This window comes from Alligator mississippiensis, chromosome 4 (genome assembly GCF_030867095.1).
Source record: "Alligator mississippiensis isolate rAllMis1 chromosome 4, rAllMis1, whole genome shotgun sequence".
NCBI classification, from domain to species: domain Eukaryota; kingdom Metazoa; phylum Chordata; order Crocodylia; family Alligatoridae; genus Alligator; species Alligator mississippiensis.
Genome location: NC_081827.1, coordinates 68,978,787 through 68,995,873, shown reverse-complemented (window position 1 = coordinate 68,995,873; position 17,087 = coordinate 68,978,787).

Here is a 17,087-nt window from a genome sequence, read left to right as displayed (position 1 = left end):
GGATGTGCCATATGTGTCACCCTCTATTGCAGGAATTCCCCACAATCTCTCCCAGCCTCTTTCTCTTGCCAGGGTCCTCCATTCTCCCTAATGTCAGGGTTTTTGCATATCCTAGGCATAATCACATCTGACATCACCTGGAAGAGATATAGACAGTACAAGATTGCATTTCCCAAGGCCAGAAAAAGGGTGATGAAGCAGTTAAGCAATGAAATGATGAGCATCTGGATTGGGTGGGGGTGGTGTTGGTTGTAGCCATGTTGGTTTAAGCACATAGGCAGACGAGGTTCTTGTTTTGACCAGAGAGGTAATTAGCTGTGTTAGTCTGAAGTCAGGCAGAGGGCAGGGTAGATATGTACCTTATAGACTAACTAAATAAAATACACATAGAGCATAAGCTTTTGTGAACTCAAGCTTAATCAGATAAGTGAGCCTAAGTTCATGAAAGCTTGTGCTCTATGTCTATCTTATTTCTATATCTTCCTTTGATACAGATCTACCCTGCCTTCTGCTTGACATGAGGCTAACATGAACTACCTTTCTCTGCTCAGCCAAATGAAATGGACTGCAATCAGTTTACACCAGAAACTTGCTTAGGTACACTCAGGTATTTTTTTTCTCATCAGATGCAAACAAATGAATATCATAGGACTCCAGGTATTTAATCTGCTCTGTCCTGTATAACACACAGCCTATTCTGACAGTGCCTGATGAAGCTTATGTTCTCTGTATATCTTATTTAGCTAGTCTATTAGGTGTGTATCTACCCTGTCTTCTGTCTTGTTTTCAACTTCATCCCACCAAAAGTTCCCTCTCTCTCCATTCCCCATCAGGAATGTAAAGTGCTGTTAATGAAATTCATGACTGTTTTCATATTGTGTAAATTGGTGAGGCTGAGAAAAAGCGTTTATCCTTTGATCTTCTGCTTCTCACCCTCCTCTATGCCATGTTAATTTTTCACTTTGGCAGTGACAACCAGCTGTTTGGTCATAATCCTGTTTTGTTTGGGGTAGTGAGTAAAATGTCACCAGTGAAAGGGGGGGGTGGGGCTGTAATTGTTTGCAAAATTGTTAAATAGCTCACATTTGTTTGCTCTGCTCAATATGCAAGCGCGTCTGCTGAATTCCACTGTTGACCACAAAATCTGTGAAGCTAGTATTTCATATGAGAACCTTGATGAGCGGTTAGAATGCACTGTCCTGCGCAAGCAGCAGGAGACCCTGACACCCCTCTGCCTTACACATTTGCAGCATAGCTACTAATGCTACTAAATCAGACTAGAAGAATTTTTACCAGCTGTAATGTAAATGATGACTCAAAGTGCAAGACAGTGTAGGATCAATAACAACAACAATAATAGTTTGCCCTACAACTGCTCTCTACTGTGACTCTATTGATTTCAGTAGTTACACAGAGATGAATTCAGCCCTTTGTATTCTCTGTTTAGATAAGCTCTTTAAATCAATGGTCTGAGCTGGCTTTGCTTCATTAGCAGAGAACAAAAGACATATTGACAAGTGTAGCTAGTCTGGGTTTGAAGAACTCAAGTACCTGTAAGAATTTGATTTAGAGATGTCACAAATGATGGGAAATTTAAAAAATCTGCAGATGGGGAATATCCATAATCAAAAAGGCCAAATCAGAATTGAGTGCATGCAGTGGCACTCAACCTTTGTTAGACTTGAGGCACCCCTTGATAGAATCAAGGCATCCATCAGAAAATATCAGCTCTTATTCTTCCCAGTGCTAACGTTGTAGGACCCTTGAAACATTCTCTAGGCATCCCTGGTTGAGAATCACTGGCTTAATGTCTTGAGTGTCCTTATAGTTACACTGGCACTAAAGAATTAACAGAGTAACTTGAGGTAGTCAGTGGATCTATACCAATACAAAAACAACTAGAGACTTACTATTTAGTCTTTGTTCCACCCTGCCCTGCTTTCTGTAACTGCAGACTAAGACAGCCCACTACTTCTCTCTAGTACAAAACCAGTGCAAAAGGAGAACTAAATCCTTTTTTTACATAAATGATGCCTCCTTTTGCTTCCTATTCCAACATGTATCTTAACTTATACACCTTCTAAACTTCTTAGATTCATTTAGTTCTCATGTTATATAAATCAGCATAAGGGAAAATGGAATTATACCTGTGTATGACTGCCATTGAATCAGAAGAAGAGTTTTGCCCACTTATCATGTAATTTTGATCTTCTTTACATATGACTGCTGAATTTGGCCCACATGCCTAATGAAGTAAAAGGGAGACTATTAATGTAATTACTACCCTGAGGTGTCAAAAGAGAGAAGCTTGGCAAGAAAATTCTGTGACAAGAAGGTATAAGAATTGCATCACCCAAGAAAACCCAACAGTATGCATAATTCAAAAGGAATAATAATATGTACTAGCAGCAGAATTACAAAGGTAATTAGGCAGTGCACACCTGTGTCCTTAGGTTCCTATGGGGATTTCTGAAGCTGCCCAAATAGATCAAATATTTAACTCCCATTGATTTCATTGAGATTTATGCACAGAAACTCTTGAAATCCCACTATCTGCTTGTTTGGGGCACATAAATACCTTGGAAAACCTGGCTTTAAATCCTTTCCTCAATAGCTTCTATCATCCTCAGCAAACCACAAGTTACAGCTAGCTAAAAATGACACGAGTAATTATAAAATTATAAAACAATGCCATGATCTTCTCCATACAGTCAGGCTGGTTCCTCTACAAAATTATCTTAATTTATGCAAATAAGTAAAAGACTCTTTACTTCAATGAGGTTACTTCATATTTACGTTTATATGAACAAGGGCAGAATTTGACTAGGAGACACTGGGCACATCTACACGTGCATTAAGGTGCTTTTTCTAATGAGTATTAAATTTAGTACCTCGAGTGTGAGGTATTAAAGAAATGTATATTTGACTGCCTTAAAGTGCAGTATTGAATATGTCTGGTTTTTAAATGATGCTTAATGCACAGTAGCCTATTTTACTGAGCATTAGCATAATTGCAAGGTTTTTTATGTGATGCTTTAATGCACAGTAAAATAGGCTACTGCGCATTAAAGCACACGTGTAGGCATGTCCACTGAGGTACACTGCTTGTAATCTATTACTGTTTATTTTTTCGTATTTAATACAGACATACCAAGCTTCCTAACTTTGTCTTTTCACAGACTGCCTATGTTAGACAGTACTATGTTTAGCACTACTATTAGAGGGGATTCAAAAGGCAATGAGGACAATGCTACTTCAGGAATACACTCATGTAAATGAGAGCAGAATCTGGCCCTTTGTGCTTTTTATGATAAACATAATCAGAGCACCATAGCTTTTGTAGTCTGAACTCATTGCATACACTAGTAGTTCCTCCCATCCCTCCAGCTCTCTCCCCGTGATGCTCCCTACTGGTGTGTTCAGACGAGTGCGCACGTGCCTTTTGCCCCACCTCAAACCCCTTTGAGGCAGGGCAAGATGCATGTGAGGGAACAAAAAAACTTTCCCCGCGCTGCAAGTTTGCAGGGTGGGGAATAACTTAGACCCCTGGATATCCAGGGGTCTAAAAACACTGCTCTGCAATAGAGCGGAACAAGGCATGGCTCTAGGCCATGCCTGGAGCAAGCAGGGAGTTGGTCCTCCAAAAGAGACACTCTGGTTTTGGCCTCTTTGGTGCTCCTGTTGCCCCTGGCCCCGTGCAAGGTAAGTGCAGGGGGGGAGGGGTGTTCATGGGAGTGGGTGGGTGGGTGGGTGGGTGAGGGGTGGCAGAGGGATGTAGGGGGGTTTGAAGAGTGGCAGGGGGTTGTTCCTGGGGCTGCAGGGGGTGAGGACCTGGCCCAGATCTGTGTGGCTCACTAGTCTGGCTTTGCACTGGAGTGGGTCGCATGGCTCCAGGAGGTGCGCACAGGAGCCACGTGACCAGCTCCAGTGCAAAGCCAGACTAGAGAGCCACACAGGGCTGGGCCAGGTCCTCATCTGCCCTGCAGGCACAGTGGGGCAGAGGCGGGAGCCAGCCCTGGGGCCTGTCTGCTGCCCAGCCTGGCTGGGCCTGGCCCATGGTGACAGGACTTGGTGCGGCACGTGATTCCCGCATGGCGTGCTGGGTCCTGCCACCTGGCTGGGCCCTTCCTATAGTGGCAAGACCCGAGCAGCCCCAGGGCCGACAGGACCCGGCTCAGCTCTGTGCGGTCCTCGCGTTCTGGGCCAGGAAGCACGAGCAGCACAGGGACCACGTGGAGCCAAGCTAGGTCCTGCCAGCCCTGGGCTGCTCGTGCTATAGGACCCAGCTTGGCTGCAGATCTGGGAGGAGCCAGGCAGGGTTATTTTGCCCGAAGTGGCACAATTTGCTCCACAACAAAATGCATGTCTGAGCACATGTGCTGAGGCAAAAAGCCCCAGCTCAAATTTTCACCGCTTCTATTTGAGCTGCTGTAAGCTCACATGCTTGCATGTGTGGATGTGCCATAAGTGTCACCCTCTATTGCAGGAATTCCCCACAATCTCTCCCAGCCTCTTTCCCTTGCCAGGGTCCTCCATTCTCCCTAACATCAGGGTTTTTGCATATTCTAGGCATAATCACATCTGACATCACCTGGAAGAGATATAGACAGTACAAGATTGCATTTCCCAAGGCCAGAAAAAGGGTGATGAAGCAGTTAAGCAATGAAATGATGAGCATCTGGATTGGGTGGGGGTGGTGTTGGTTGTAGCCATGTTGATCTAAGGACATAGGCAGACAAGGTTCTTTGGGTAAATGTGATATCTTTTATTAGACCAACTAAATGGTTTGAAAAATGTTATTTGCAAGGTTTCAGGTACAAACACCCTTTTTCAGGCACAGGGAGAGTTTGTTGTTTCTTTGTGTGCTCTCCTAGGTGGAATGGAAGCTAGTATGTAAAATGCAGGTTCAAGCATCTGGATGTAAATTTCAACTGCACACAAGGAGAGGATAGGAGCCCTGAAAGACCCTCATCAAGAGCTGAAGGGATCTGATGAAGACCCTTTGAACAATACAAGGATACAACTAGAGCCAGCACAGGATTACATCACAAAAGCCAAGATTAGATAAAACATCAAGAAGAGGAGAATGACCAATAGTGCTGGAAGTGGCTGACAAGTTGAGGAGGATGAGGATGCATTGCTAGTTAAAAGACTTTCTCAGGCAAATTCAAGGATTAGAGGTTATTAGAGGATTTGCTGGAATCACTTCAGTGGGTGACACGAGGCAGAACATAACGCACTATGGTTGTCTATCAGTTGAAAAGGCTGAGGATTTTGAAACAGGTCTGGGAATTTAGACACATATGATATCTTCTCTTACATTCTCTAGTTAGCTTTGAAGGTCATGAATTACAACAGTTTCCTGAGGTTGGAGTGAAAATGAAAGTTAAATGGTGACAGACAAAATAATTTAAACTCAGAATGGTAGCAATTGAATAGATGTAAAATTTCTTTAAAATGCTCACAAAGGATTAGTCTGAAATTGGTGATGAGTGTTAGCAGTGGGGGTGGTGACTGGCAGCAAGTAGGCCATGGTCTGGATCTGGTCTGGGAGACTAAACCAGAAGGCAATGTTTCTGTGCAATTCTGGAAAAGTCAGTGTGAACCACTCTTTGGCCTTCACTAGACTGATAGAATAACAATCTTGCATAATTAAAATAATATGATATAATTATAAAAATATATTTTATGAAATTATATAATATATTATAAAATATTATAAAACATTATATTATAAAATATACTATGATAAAATAATAATATAAATAAATAATAACATATTAATAAATGCACAATAGATTAATAAATATATATAGCAATAACTACATATTATTATTAATAAATTACAATACATTAATAAAGATATAATATGTATTATACTAAAATAATATAAATAAAATAATAAATCTTGCATGTGCATAATTTTGCATATTTTGTGTGTTGGGTGAAAAAAAAAGGGACAAAAGCAGCACAATGTCTGCTCTGCTGAAGGAATTTTAGTATTGTGCAATAGCCACAGGAATGATCATGTCTTACAGGCGGGAGATCTAGAAAGGATTATGGTCAGGTTCTAATTTCAGTTACAGATGTACAAATTTGCCTTTAATTACATTACTCTGAACTTACACATCCATAACCAAAATTAGAATTTGGTTCTAGCTACCTATCTACCTCAACATCAGTATTATTTCCCCTTACCATGAGGCAGACTTACTCTTCTCAGGAATTTCAACGCCAGAGTCAGAAGGGACTCAAACCTCTGGAATGGAACCATCAGCAAGGAGGGAGCAGGAAAGGTCAACTCCATCTTCATCCTCTTTTTTGACCTAATGGGCGGAACATGGACTCAACATCACTAACACCCTGTTCCACCAGAAAAACAGGTAATAAACATAATGGAAACACCCCTGAACGAAGCACTGGCACTTGACTGACTACATCATTGTTCATGCCCGGGATCACATCATTCAAGCTATGCTAGGAGCTGATGACTGCTGAACCAATCACCAACTCATTTAATTGGTTATGTCATTCAAACTGGCTCCCAAATGACAGCAGCAGCAGAAGCAATGCTGATGGAAGATGAGTGTCAAAGGACACAAGAACCCAATCAAGCAATACCTCTTCTACCAGTGCCTCAATGAAAAACCAGCAAATTCCAATCAACAACAATGGGAGAAAGTCAGCAGTGCTCAGGGTACCTTCAAGTTTGCTGCTATCAGTGCCTGAGAAGAGATGCTTGGAAATCTCTACCAGGAATCAGCAAGACTGGTTTGATGAGAATGACTGGGAGATCCAAGAGTTGATCAGCCACAAGCACAAGGCCTTTTGTGCTTGGCAGAATGACATCAACTCCAAGCAAAAGAAACTGAATCACCAATAAGCCAAGGCAGAAGTCCAAAGAAGGACTAGTGATATGAAGAACAGATGGTGGGAAGACAAGGCAAAGGAGATTCAGCACCTCACTGACATCCACAATATGAGTGTTTTTTCAGTGCCACCAAAGCCATCTACAGTCTGTGCACTCAGGGACCAATCCCCTTGAAACCTAAGGATGGAGGAGACTTGATGAAGGAAAGAGGAGCCATCAGTGCCTGTTGGAAGGAGCACTTTGAAGACCTTTTCAATCATGACTCTGCTGTTGACAAGAATGTTCTCAACTCTATCCTGCAATACCCAGTCAGAAACAATCTTGGCATCCCTTCAACCCTTGACAAGGTGAGGAAAGCCATTTGAGCAGATGAATAGTGACAAGGCATCTGGAGCTGATGGAATCCCCACTGAAATCTTCAAGCATGGGAGAGAGGAGCTCACACCACAGCTTCATGCCCTCATCTTAAAGATCTGGAATGATGAGGAAATCCCAGATGACTTCATGATCATGACAATCTTCAAGAAAGGAGAAGAAATCACAGAGGGTTTGCCTTGCTGTTCACCACAGGAAAAGAACATTGTGAGGACCCTCCTGAATCAACTCCTTCCACTTACTGAAAAGCTCCTCCCAGAATCTCAGTGTGGGTTTAGGGCATCAAGAGACACAACTAACATGATCTTCACTGCTTGCCAGCTGCAGAAAAAAATGCCTGCAACAACATAAACCCCTCTATGTGGCCTTCTTTGACCTCACAAAAGCCTTTGATTCCGTCAACCAAGTGCTGTGGAGCAGAGGCACCAAGTACATGGGGACTCGAGGAATCTGTTTGCATCCCCCCCCTCCCCCCCCAATTTGGGAAGAGGGCTGTTACCTGAAATGCATAAAACTTTCCACAAGTCCATCATCTTAGGCCCCTTATGGCAAAAATAAAATCTGGCACCTATGCTGTAGAGGATCATTCTGAAGTAATGATGCTCACTGAAATTCATCACCATTCATTGCCTGCTTCATGATGGTATGTGAGCAGTGGTTCTCAATAATAGATCTATCACATCCCTTTGAAGTTAAGATGGGAGTTAAGCAAGTCTGTGTCATCACTGCAACACTCCTCTCAATATTTCTTACTGCGATACTACATCTGACCACCAATAAACTTCCAGTCGGAGTAGAGCTAAACTACCAAATGGATGTTAAGCTCTTTAATATCAGCTGACTTCAAGCCAAAACCAAGACCACCCCAACCTCAATCATTGAGATCCAGTACACTGATGATGCTGTAGTGTGTGCTTACTATGCTGTAGTGTGTCTATGTCTTTACCAAAACATACAAGAAAATGGGACTTATGCTTTACATTCAGAAGACTAAGGTCTTCCATCAAGAAGCTTTTAATGAGCAGACTCCAGCTCCAGTAATTCAGATTCAGTGAGACTCTGGAGAAGGTTAAGTATTTCCCATACCTCGGAAGCCATCTCTTGCAGAAGGCTGACATCAATGAAGATATCCAACATTGCCAGGGCAGGCTTCAGACACCTGATGAAAAGGGTGTTTGAAGATTAAGATCAGATCCACAATCAAGCTTATAGTTTATCAATAAGTCATGGTCCCCAACTTACTGTATGGAGCTGAGACATGAACAACGTACAGAAGACACCTCAAGTCACTAGAGAAGTACTATTAATACTGCCTGTGGAAGATCCTTCAGTAGATATACAGACATTAGCATTAGGTTGGTGCGAGGCTTCGGACTGTGCTTCGGATATGGAGAAGCTTCAGACGCTTTGGCATCCGAAGCATCATGTCTGGATTGAAGCGCTGGCTTTGTTAGGCTTTCCAAAGAGGTTAGGAGCTTCTGAAGCGCATCGGCAAAGCTTCGGAGCCACTTTGGAGATCCGGTCATAGGTTATAATGGGGAATCAATGAAATATCTATAACTTTCTTGTTTTTTGTCTGATTTGGATGCAATTTTTCAGGGATTGCAGCCCCTGCTGAGAGCATGAAGCCTGCCAAGCTTCAAGAAGATCGGTGCAGGGGTTTGGGGGGAACTGCACCCCTAATTCTTGAAAGCAAAACTCATGTCACATCTGTGTTACACCACAGGGGGATGCAAACTGCCGGGATGGTGTCCCCTGGTGAGGCCACAAAGCCTGCCAAGTTTTAAGAAGATCAGTGCAGGGGTTTGCAGGGAACTGCACCTCAAGCTGCTGACAGGCAAAACTCATGACACAGATGACCCTGTGTGTGTTAAGCCGCAGTGGGCTGAAAACTGCAGGGATGGTGGTCCCTGCTAAGGCCATGAAGCCTGACAAGTTTCAAGGAGCTAAGTGCAGGGGTTTGGGGTGAAACAGCACCTCAAGCTGCGGACAAGCAAAACTCGTGACATGGGTGACACTGTGTGTTAAGGCGCAGTGGGGTGAAAGCTGCAGGGATGGTAGCCCCTGCTGTGGCCACAAAGCCTGCCAGCTGTTGAGGAGATTGGTGCAGGGCTTCTGGGTTCTGGGCCCTACACCTCTAGCTGCTGACAGGCAAAACTCGTGACATGGGTGCTTGTGCAACTGGCTGTGTCTGTCTTGGGGCAGTTGTCTGTATTGATTATTTCCTCTCCTTAGTCTCTGGTTTTGTAGGTGTTAATTGATGCTAATTAACTGGCTACATTAGCTAGCAACTGTGTATTGAGCTGGTCCCTGAGTGAATCATGATTAATTGGTAACTGGTAACACAGTAGCTTAGCAGCCTGGCCTGCAGTAGTTCCCCACCCTCCCCAAGACAGACAGTCAGTTGCACAAGCACCCATGTCACGAGCTTTGCCTGTCAGCAGCCAGAGGTGCAGGGCCCCAGAACCCCCCTGCACCTATCTTCTCAACAGGCTTGGCAGGCTTCATGCTCTCAGCAGAGGCTACAATCTCTGCAAGTTTCATCCAAATCAGACAAAACACAACAAAGTTATAGATATTTCATTGATTCCCCATTATACTCTATGGTCAGATCTCCAAAGTGACTCCGAAGCTTTGGAGCCACTTTGGCTGGATCAAAGTGGACACCCGGTCCGGAGCTCCAGATCGGATCCCTGACATCTGAAGCAGCTAGATCCGAAGCCGGATCGAATAGCTGCCTACTCGCATGGGCCTAATTAGCATCCCCTCACAAGCATACACAATGAGTATTGAGGTAATGATCATCTGACATCAACTTCACTGGCCCTGCCATATCATCTGGATGTCTGACTCAAGCAAGTTTTATTCTCCCAGTTCAGTCAAGATGTATACTTAAGAGAAGGGCTGAGAAAGCACTTCAAGGATGTCCTCAAGGCCAACTTGAAAAAATGCAACATTGGCATCAGCTCAAGGGAGACTGTCAACCAAGGATTGCCTGAAACAGAGGAAGAGTCTGCTGCAAGGATCTCAGTATTTTGAAACCTTATGATGACAACAGGAGACAGAAAAATGGGAGTGGCAGAAACAGTGTGCTGTGGGCCAAACCAAGAACCTAGAGCCACCCATCCCACACAGAAACATGTACTCAAGCTGCAACACCTGTTGATCCTGGAAAGGCCTCATCAGCCATCTGTGGATCTGCAGATAAAACAATCATAGAAGACAATCATCCTCGACTTTGAGGGATTGCCAATGACGATGGTATTAAAGCATTTCCCAAAATTAAGAATGACAATGACCTTTTCCTTTTCTCTTCTTGTCAGTAAGGAGCAGTTCTAATGGAGGGGTTCTGTCTCTCAATAAATAATTACACTGTAAAATGAAGGGAGAGAAATAAATTGATAAAAAATCTCTGCTGGTTTGTCAATGTGACAGCTGGCCAAAATCAATCATTTTATCAATAAAAGCAAAATTCTTAGCCCCAATTCCAGAGATACCTTCCTAGGTGAGTGAAAGGTCTCCCTCCACAAGCTTTGGTCATTCCCCAGGCCCTGCTAGCTTGTATGCCTCACAGCCAGCAATTTAACTTTTGTTCTTTGAGCTTTCAAATGGACAGCTGCTTAGCTCAGTTTTCCTACAGTAAGCATTTCATAGGCACATAACACTCATCAACAACAACAAATTGTTCTAATTTACCCTACTGCTTTGCTTCCTTATGATTATAAAGTTATTGTCTTTGGTAATCTCAAGAGTGGGCACACAGGTGGAAACAGTTATATACAGGTTCAGAGGAGAGATAGCCTATGATACCAAACAATGGAAATATAAACAGACACAGACATATACTCACTCAACTCCAAAAATGAGTAACAGAAGTGCTGTACCCAATTAGCTTTAAAAAAAAAATCCCTTAAACTTTCCCAAGATTTCTAAAGAAGAAAATTGTTAATAACTTGTTATCTAAAAACATAACCAGGGGCTTGCTTAAACATTGTTGAGACAATTTCCACTTCATGACTTATGTGAGGTAGAGTCTTTGGACTTCTCTGTCAGAGTGAGGGACCTCCCATGTATCATAAGTGCCCACTGATTTTCCATTCCAGTTGTTAATGAAGTGAGATCACTCATTGCAGCAGAGAAAACAGAAAGTAGGACATCTGGGACTCAGATTTCACAGGCTCAGAGAGAAAATGTTATCAGCCATTAACTTCTTACTATATTTTCAAACATCTGTCCTCATTTCCTCATACTTGACATTTTAAAACAAGTTTTTAATATTTATTGAAATGTCTAGATAGCCATATAAGTGATAACTTTGTATTCATTAGATCACTGGATACAGTAGGAATGGCTTAATGAAAGGGGAAAGAATGCTCCCTAGTGGTGCTGCTGGAACACATCATGGCTGGAAATTTAACAATGCAACCAAAAAACAAAAACAAAAACAAACAAAAACCCAGAACAAAACCCCACAAAGCTACCTGCAGATTCTTGACATGAGTCATCCATAGCCTATATATCACTGATAACAGTATGTTCCCTTTTCATCTATTAGGTGCTAGACACTACTACACTAACTGGCACCCATCAAGTATCAGAGAGAGAGAAAGAGAGCGCAAGAGAGAAAATGTTTCATTTTTACTTTGAAAGATGCTAATCACCTCAAATATCCATTGACTTAGAATCTCTGAACAACCTATGGTACTTGCGGCCACACTACATATTAATAACGTTTATTTTTGGACTAACCTCAATTTATCTACTTGGTATGCAACATCCGTTTTCTGATATTTTGAGTTCCATTCAGTGGAATTCTGTGAGCTTCCTTTGTACGACTTCTTCTGCTGGCTGAGTTTTTAATCCATAGTCACCAGGAGCTACATCTGCCACTTCTTTCATGGACAAATCATCTGAAAACCAATCTGGTGCATCTCTCATCCTGGGATACTAATTCTAACTCACAATAGCCAAAGCTCCTGATTTAACAGTTCTTTTGGGATGCTAAATTGAATAGTATTTGAGTTGGAGCAGCAATGAGCTTTCTTCTACTACTTCCTATAGCTCCTGAAACCAAATAGACAATGCTTTGGCTGCTGCTGAATGGGAATTCAGTCCTTCGAACCACACCTTCAGATGGTGTAATTCAATAAAGACACACTAACTTCAAAAGCTATGACAATTTAATCCATTTAGATCTGACTTTAACAATCAAATTCTATATTCATGCTGGCTATTTGATATGCCCATATTTCTGGTCATCTGTTCATGTGGTGACATATATAGGTTATGGAGAGATGTCCATTGGTAGTACTACAGGGGTGTATAGGTATTCTAGCCTATAAAGTTATCTCAAAGGTGCTTTCACCAGCCAAAGGGCTGCTCCTTAGCCTTCACTCTTTCATTCCAGAGGAAGGGCGGGGGGGGGGGGGTGCTATCAATAATTTGCTGGCAGCTGCTAAAAAGTGGCAGCTGTCAAAGACAGACCCCTCAGCCTGTAGGAGTGCTGAGGATGAAGAGAGGTGCTCTTCTCACTCTCACGATCCCCAGTAGTGCCGCTGCCCAGACAGCTCACTGGTAGGTGGGCTATTAGGGAGTCAGCTGCATCCTCCCCTTTGGAAGGAGAGAGAGAAAGAAGAAGACTGTGGGATTCTGGGGGTCCTGGTACTATATGCAACTGAACAGCCATTACATATGGCATTACAAAAAAGCATTACAGAGAAGGTCCTGTTTCAGACAGATACTATTTTGAAATGCTTGGACTGTGTAGCAGTACAGACCACTTGTATGCTCACATTTTGTAGTGCTACAAATGCAAGAGCTGTCCATATGCTTAGTGACCTTTAGACTATCCCAGGTTCAACTCCTGTGTTGTATACAAGATCAGACTACACAATCATAACCATCCTTTCACATCTTAAAATGTGTGACTAGGTAAGTTCAGAAGAACAGCTGGCTGAGTGCATCAATGACTTCTCTTTGGCAAGATAAGCCTCCTAGTGGCAAATATTGCAAAACAATGGCACATTATTAAAAGGGAAACCAAATTTTAGTTTCTGCTGTCTACGTCTGAGCATTTTGATAACAGTAACACTTATATTATTCATAACTAAGACACTCTTGATTGAGCAGTTCTGTATAATAGGTAGTGAAAAGTTTTGTTGTGGCTGAAATATTACATCTTCTCATGAATATTTTTTGCAGGGTAATTCCAAATACCATCCTGGAGACTAAGTGAAAATGTTAGTACATTTGCTTCAGCTTTAAGACACCTGAATTATACTATTCTAACCTACCCAAGTTTAATGTGTTATTATGCTCTTACATATTAATTCAGTTCATTGTACACTCTTGAATGGAAACTATTCAAAGCAAAGAGCTTGTCTTATTGTTGGAAGCACCTTTTTACAATATTTACATATAGATTTACAGCATGCTATAAATCAAGTCAGCAGGCCCGAATGAACTGCATCCAAGAGTACTGAAGGAACTGGCTGGTGTCATAGCAGAACCACTGGCATGGCTGTTTGAGTGCTTGTGGCACTCAGGCCAGGTCCTGGAGGACTGGAAAAGGGCTAATGTGGTCCCTATATTCAAGAAGGGGAGGAAGGAGGATCTGAGTAATTATAGGCCAGTCAGTCTTATCTCTATCCTTGGAAAAGTCTTTGAAAAGATCATAAAGAATCATATTTGTGCGAGTCCAGCAGGAAAAATAATGCAGCAGGGCAACCAGCATGGATTCGTAGTAGGTAGATCATGCCTGACTAATCTGTTTTTTTTTATGACCAGGTCACAAAATGCTTGGATGCAGGAGTAGAGGTGGATGTAATTTTTTTTGGATTTTAGGAAGGCCTTCAATACGGTATCTCACTCTATTCTCATAAATAAATTAAGAGGCTGTGACTTAGATTACCACACAGTCCAGTGGGTGGCAAATTGGCTTGGGGTCACACTTGGAGAGTGGTAGTGGACAGGTTGGTATCAACCTAGAAGGATGTGGGCAGTGGGGTCCTGCAGGGCTCTGTCCTTGGACCTATACTCTTCAATGTCTTCATCAGTGACTTGGATATGTGTGTGAAGTGTATTCTGTCTAAGTTTGCAGATGATACTAAATTGTGGGGTGAAGTGAACACACCGGAAGGTAGGGAACAATTGCAGGCAGACCTGGACAGGTTGGAAAAGTGGGCAGAACACAACAGGATGCAGTTCAACAAGGACAAATGCAGAGGGCAGCACCTAGGGTATAAAAATATCCAGCACACCTACTGGCTGGGAAATGACCCTCTCAGCAGCACAGAAGCGGAAAGGGATCTCGGAGTCATAGTCAACTCCAAGATGAACATGAGTCATCAGTGTGATGAAATCATCAGCAAAGCTAACCACTTTATCATGCATCAGCAGATGCATGACTAATAGAGCCAAGGATGTGATACTTTCCCTCTGTGCAGCATTGCAGTTGGCTGCAGTTGGCTGCAGTTGGAGCACTGCATCCAGTTTTGGGTGCCATACTTTAAGAAGGATGTAGATAACCTTGAGAGGGTCCAGAGTGGGGCTACTTATATTGTTAAGGGTTTGCAGGACAAGTTCTATGAGGAGAGACTGAGGGACTTGGACCTCTTCAGCCTCTGCAAGAGAAGGCTGAGAGGTGATCTTGTGGCTGCCTACAAATTCATTGGGGGGGGGGGGGTGCAGCAAGGAATCAGAGAGTCTCTGTTCACATGGGCACCTCTTGGGGTAACAAGGAACAATGGTCACAAACTGACAGAGAGCAGATTTAGGCTAGATATCAGGAAGAACTTCACTGTAAGGGTGGCCAGAATTTGGAATGGTCTTTCAAGGGAGGTAGTGCTCTCTCCTACCTTGGGGGTCTTTAAGAGAAGGCTGGATAGGCATCTGTCTGGGGTCATCAGACCCCAGCACTCTTTCTTGCCCAGGCAGGGGGTCAGACTCGATGATCTGTTGAGGTCCCTTCTGACCCTAGAATCTATGGATCTATAAATCATAGGCTGCTAAGTAAATTAGCTAAAAATGAAGAACGAGATTAAATACAGTGCTTTTGTATCTACAGAAATGGATGATGTGTGGTATGTCTTAATTTAGTTTCATGACAGTATCTCAATCCCTGGGGAAAAAAAAAATCCCATTTTGTAATTTAGATACAAGCTTGCAAGCTGTAGCTTGTAAATAGAAACTCTCTAGCATGGGTCACAGTCTATTATAATTTTCAGCCACTTAGAAAACTCAGTGACATTGTATCGCCAAAGTTCATAAATGTTTGTAGCATATGCTTTCTTGGGGAGAAGCCAGCCATGTTGCTGATGTAGCCAGGAAGAATACAATAATTTCTTTTAGTGCTGTACTTCCATTCTTTGCAGGTGGACATTAACATAAAGCTGTCACAGCACCCAGTCTAGAAAAAGGACTACAATTATGACTGGACTCTGGTTAGTGGCATAAAATGGAAGAAGGTCCTCCAACTTCTCTTACCAGTTCCTGTAGTAGTCTGCTACAGTCTGGCACTATATTTCACCATGCCTTTTGAATGATTCACTTAAATGCCCTGTCACTCTTTATTTATTTGCAGTGGCATGTGATGTGTGAAAAGCTGGTGTGTCAGAAGGTCAGGCTGGAAATTTAGTAAGCAGAAATTAATAAGTATTGCATGGTAAATCTGAGAAAATAGATTTTGGGGCTGTTATTTGTCACCCTTCTGTTTGTTTCAAAAGGTCAAAGTCTATAAAGCCCACACAATTCAACTTCCTGTTCCCTTAGACTACAAAAGTGTTACTCTGAAGGGGAACATCCAATGGTCCCAGTCAAAAGACATATTTCTTCTGAAAGCTGTATTTCTCTGAGCAGAAGCAGTAGGAACGCAGAGCTGACTATACACTGCTTTGGACTTGGTATAAGTTATTTACACCTGTTCACTAAGAATACACAAGGCCCAGAGAATGCTACCAGATCAGGATGACTGCACTTTATAGCAAATGGTGACACAGAGAGCAGTGTTATGTGGAATCAGACCTCCAAGTGCCTCCAAGCAAGTTGGTTCAAGATCAGGAATACCATTCTGGGCCCAAATGTTCTGCTTGGATAATGCAGTACATACAGCATGGATTCTGACCCTTCTGTAATCCCAGAGCTGAAGATTTCATCTGTATAGAAGCAAGTCTCCCAATCCAGCCCAGCGGCTTTCCAGTTTATTTCTGAAAATTTCATTAATACCACTACATACTGACACTCAAAGAAAGGGTGCCAAAATACAAGTTCTCCCAGGGCACCATTTTCCCTAAGACCAGCCCATCCAAAATAGTCCCCAGCTGCTGTTGCTACTGTTGCTTTAAAAGCAACATCCAGGACAAGCAAAACACATAGAGCAGCAGCTCAGCTGGGGACTGTTTAGGAGTTCCCAGCATGGGTAAGACTGCGGTCCTGTCCCTGCTCTGAGAACCTGCACACCCCCAGTTTCCGGTCTCAGATCCCACATCCACCCCCTCCCTCCCGTTCTCAGAACCCAATTGCCCCCTGCTCCCACCCTCCCACTCTGACCACCAACTCTGTCTTTTAATCCACTGGACATGGTGGTGGGATGTTCTTGTTATTGCCATGCATAGCCATTTGGAACTGGACGCAAGAAACAAAACAACACTCTTGAAAGCCCCCAGTATAAGTTACGGAGCAACTGCCTAGGTTGCAGTCATGCAGAAAAGGTTATGGGGATTATAGCGGATGAGTCAACAATGTAATATGGTAGCAAAAAGACTAAAATGTATACTGACACATCTTAGCCAGAGTGTGGTATGAAAAATTGCAGGAAGTGATTTTTTCACTCTGGCTAGGACTT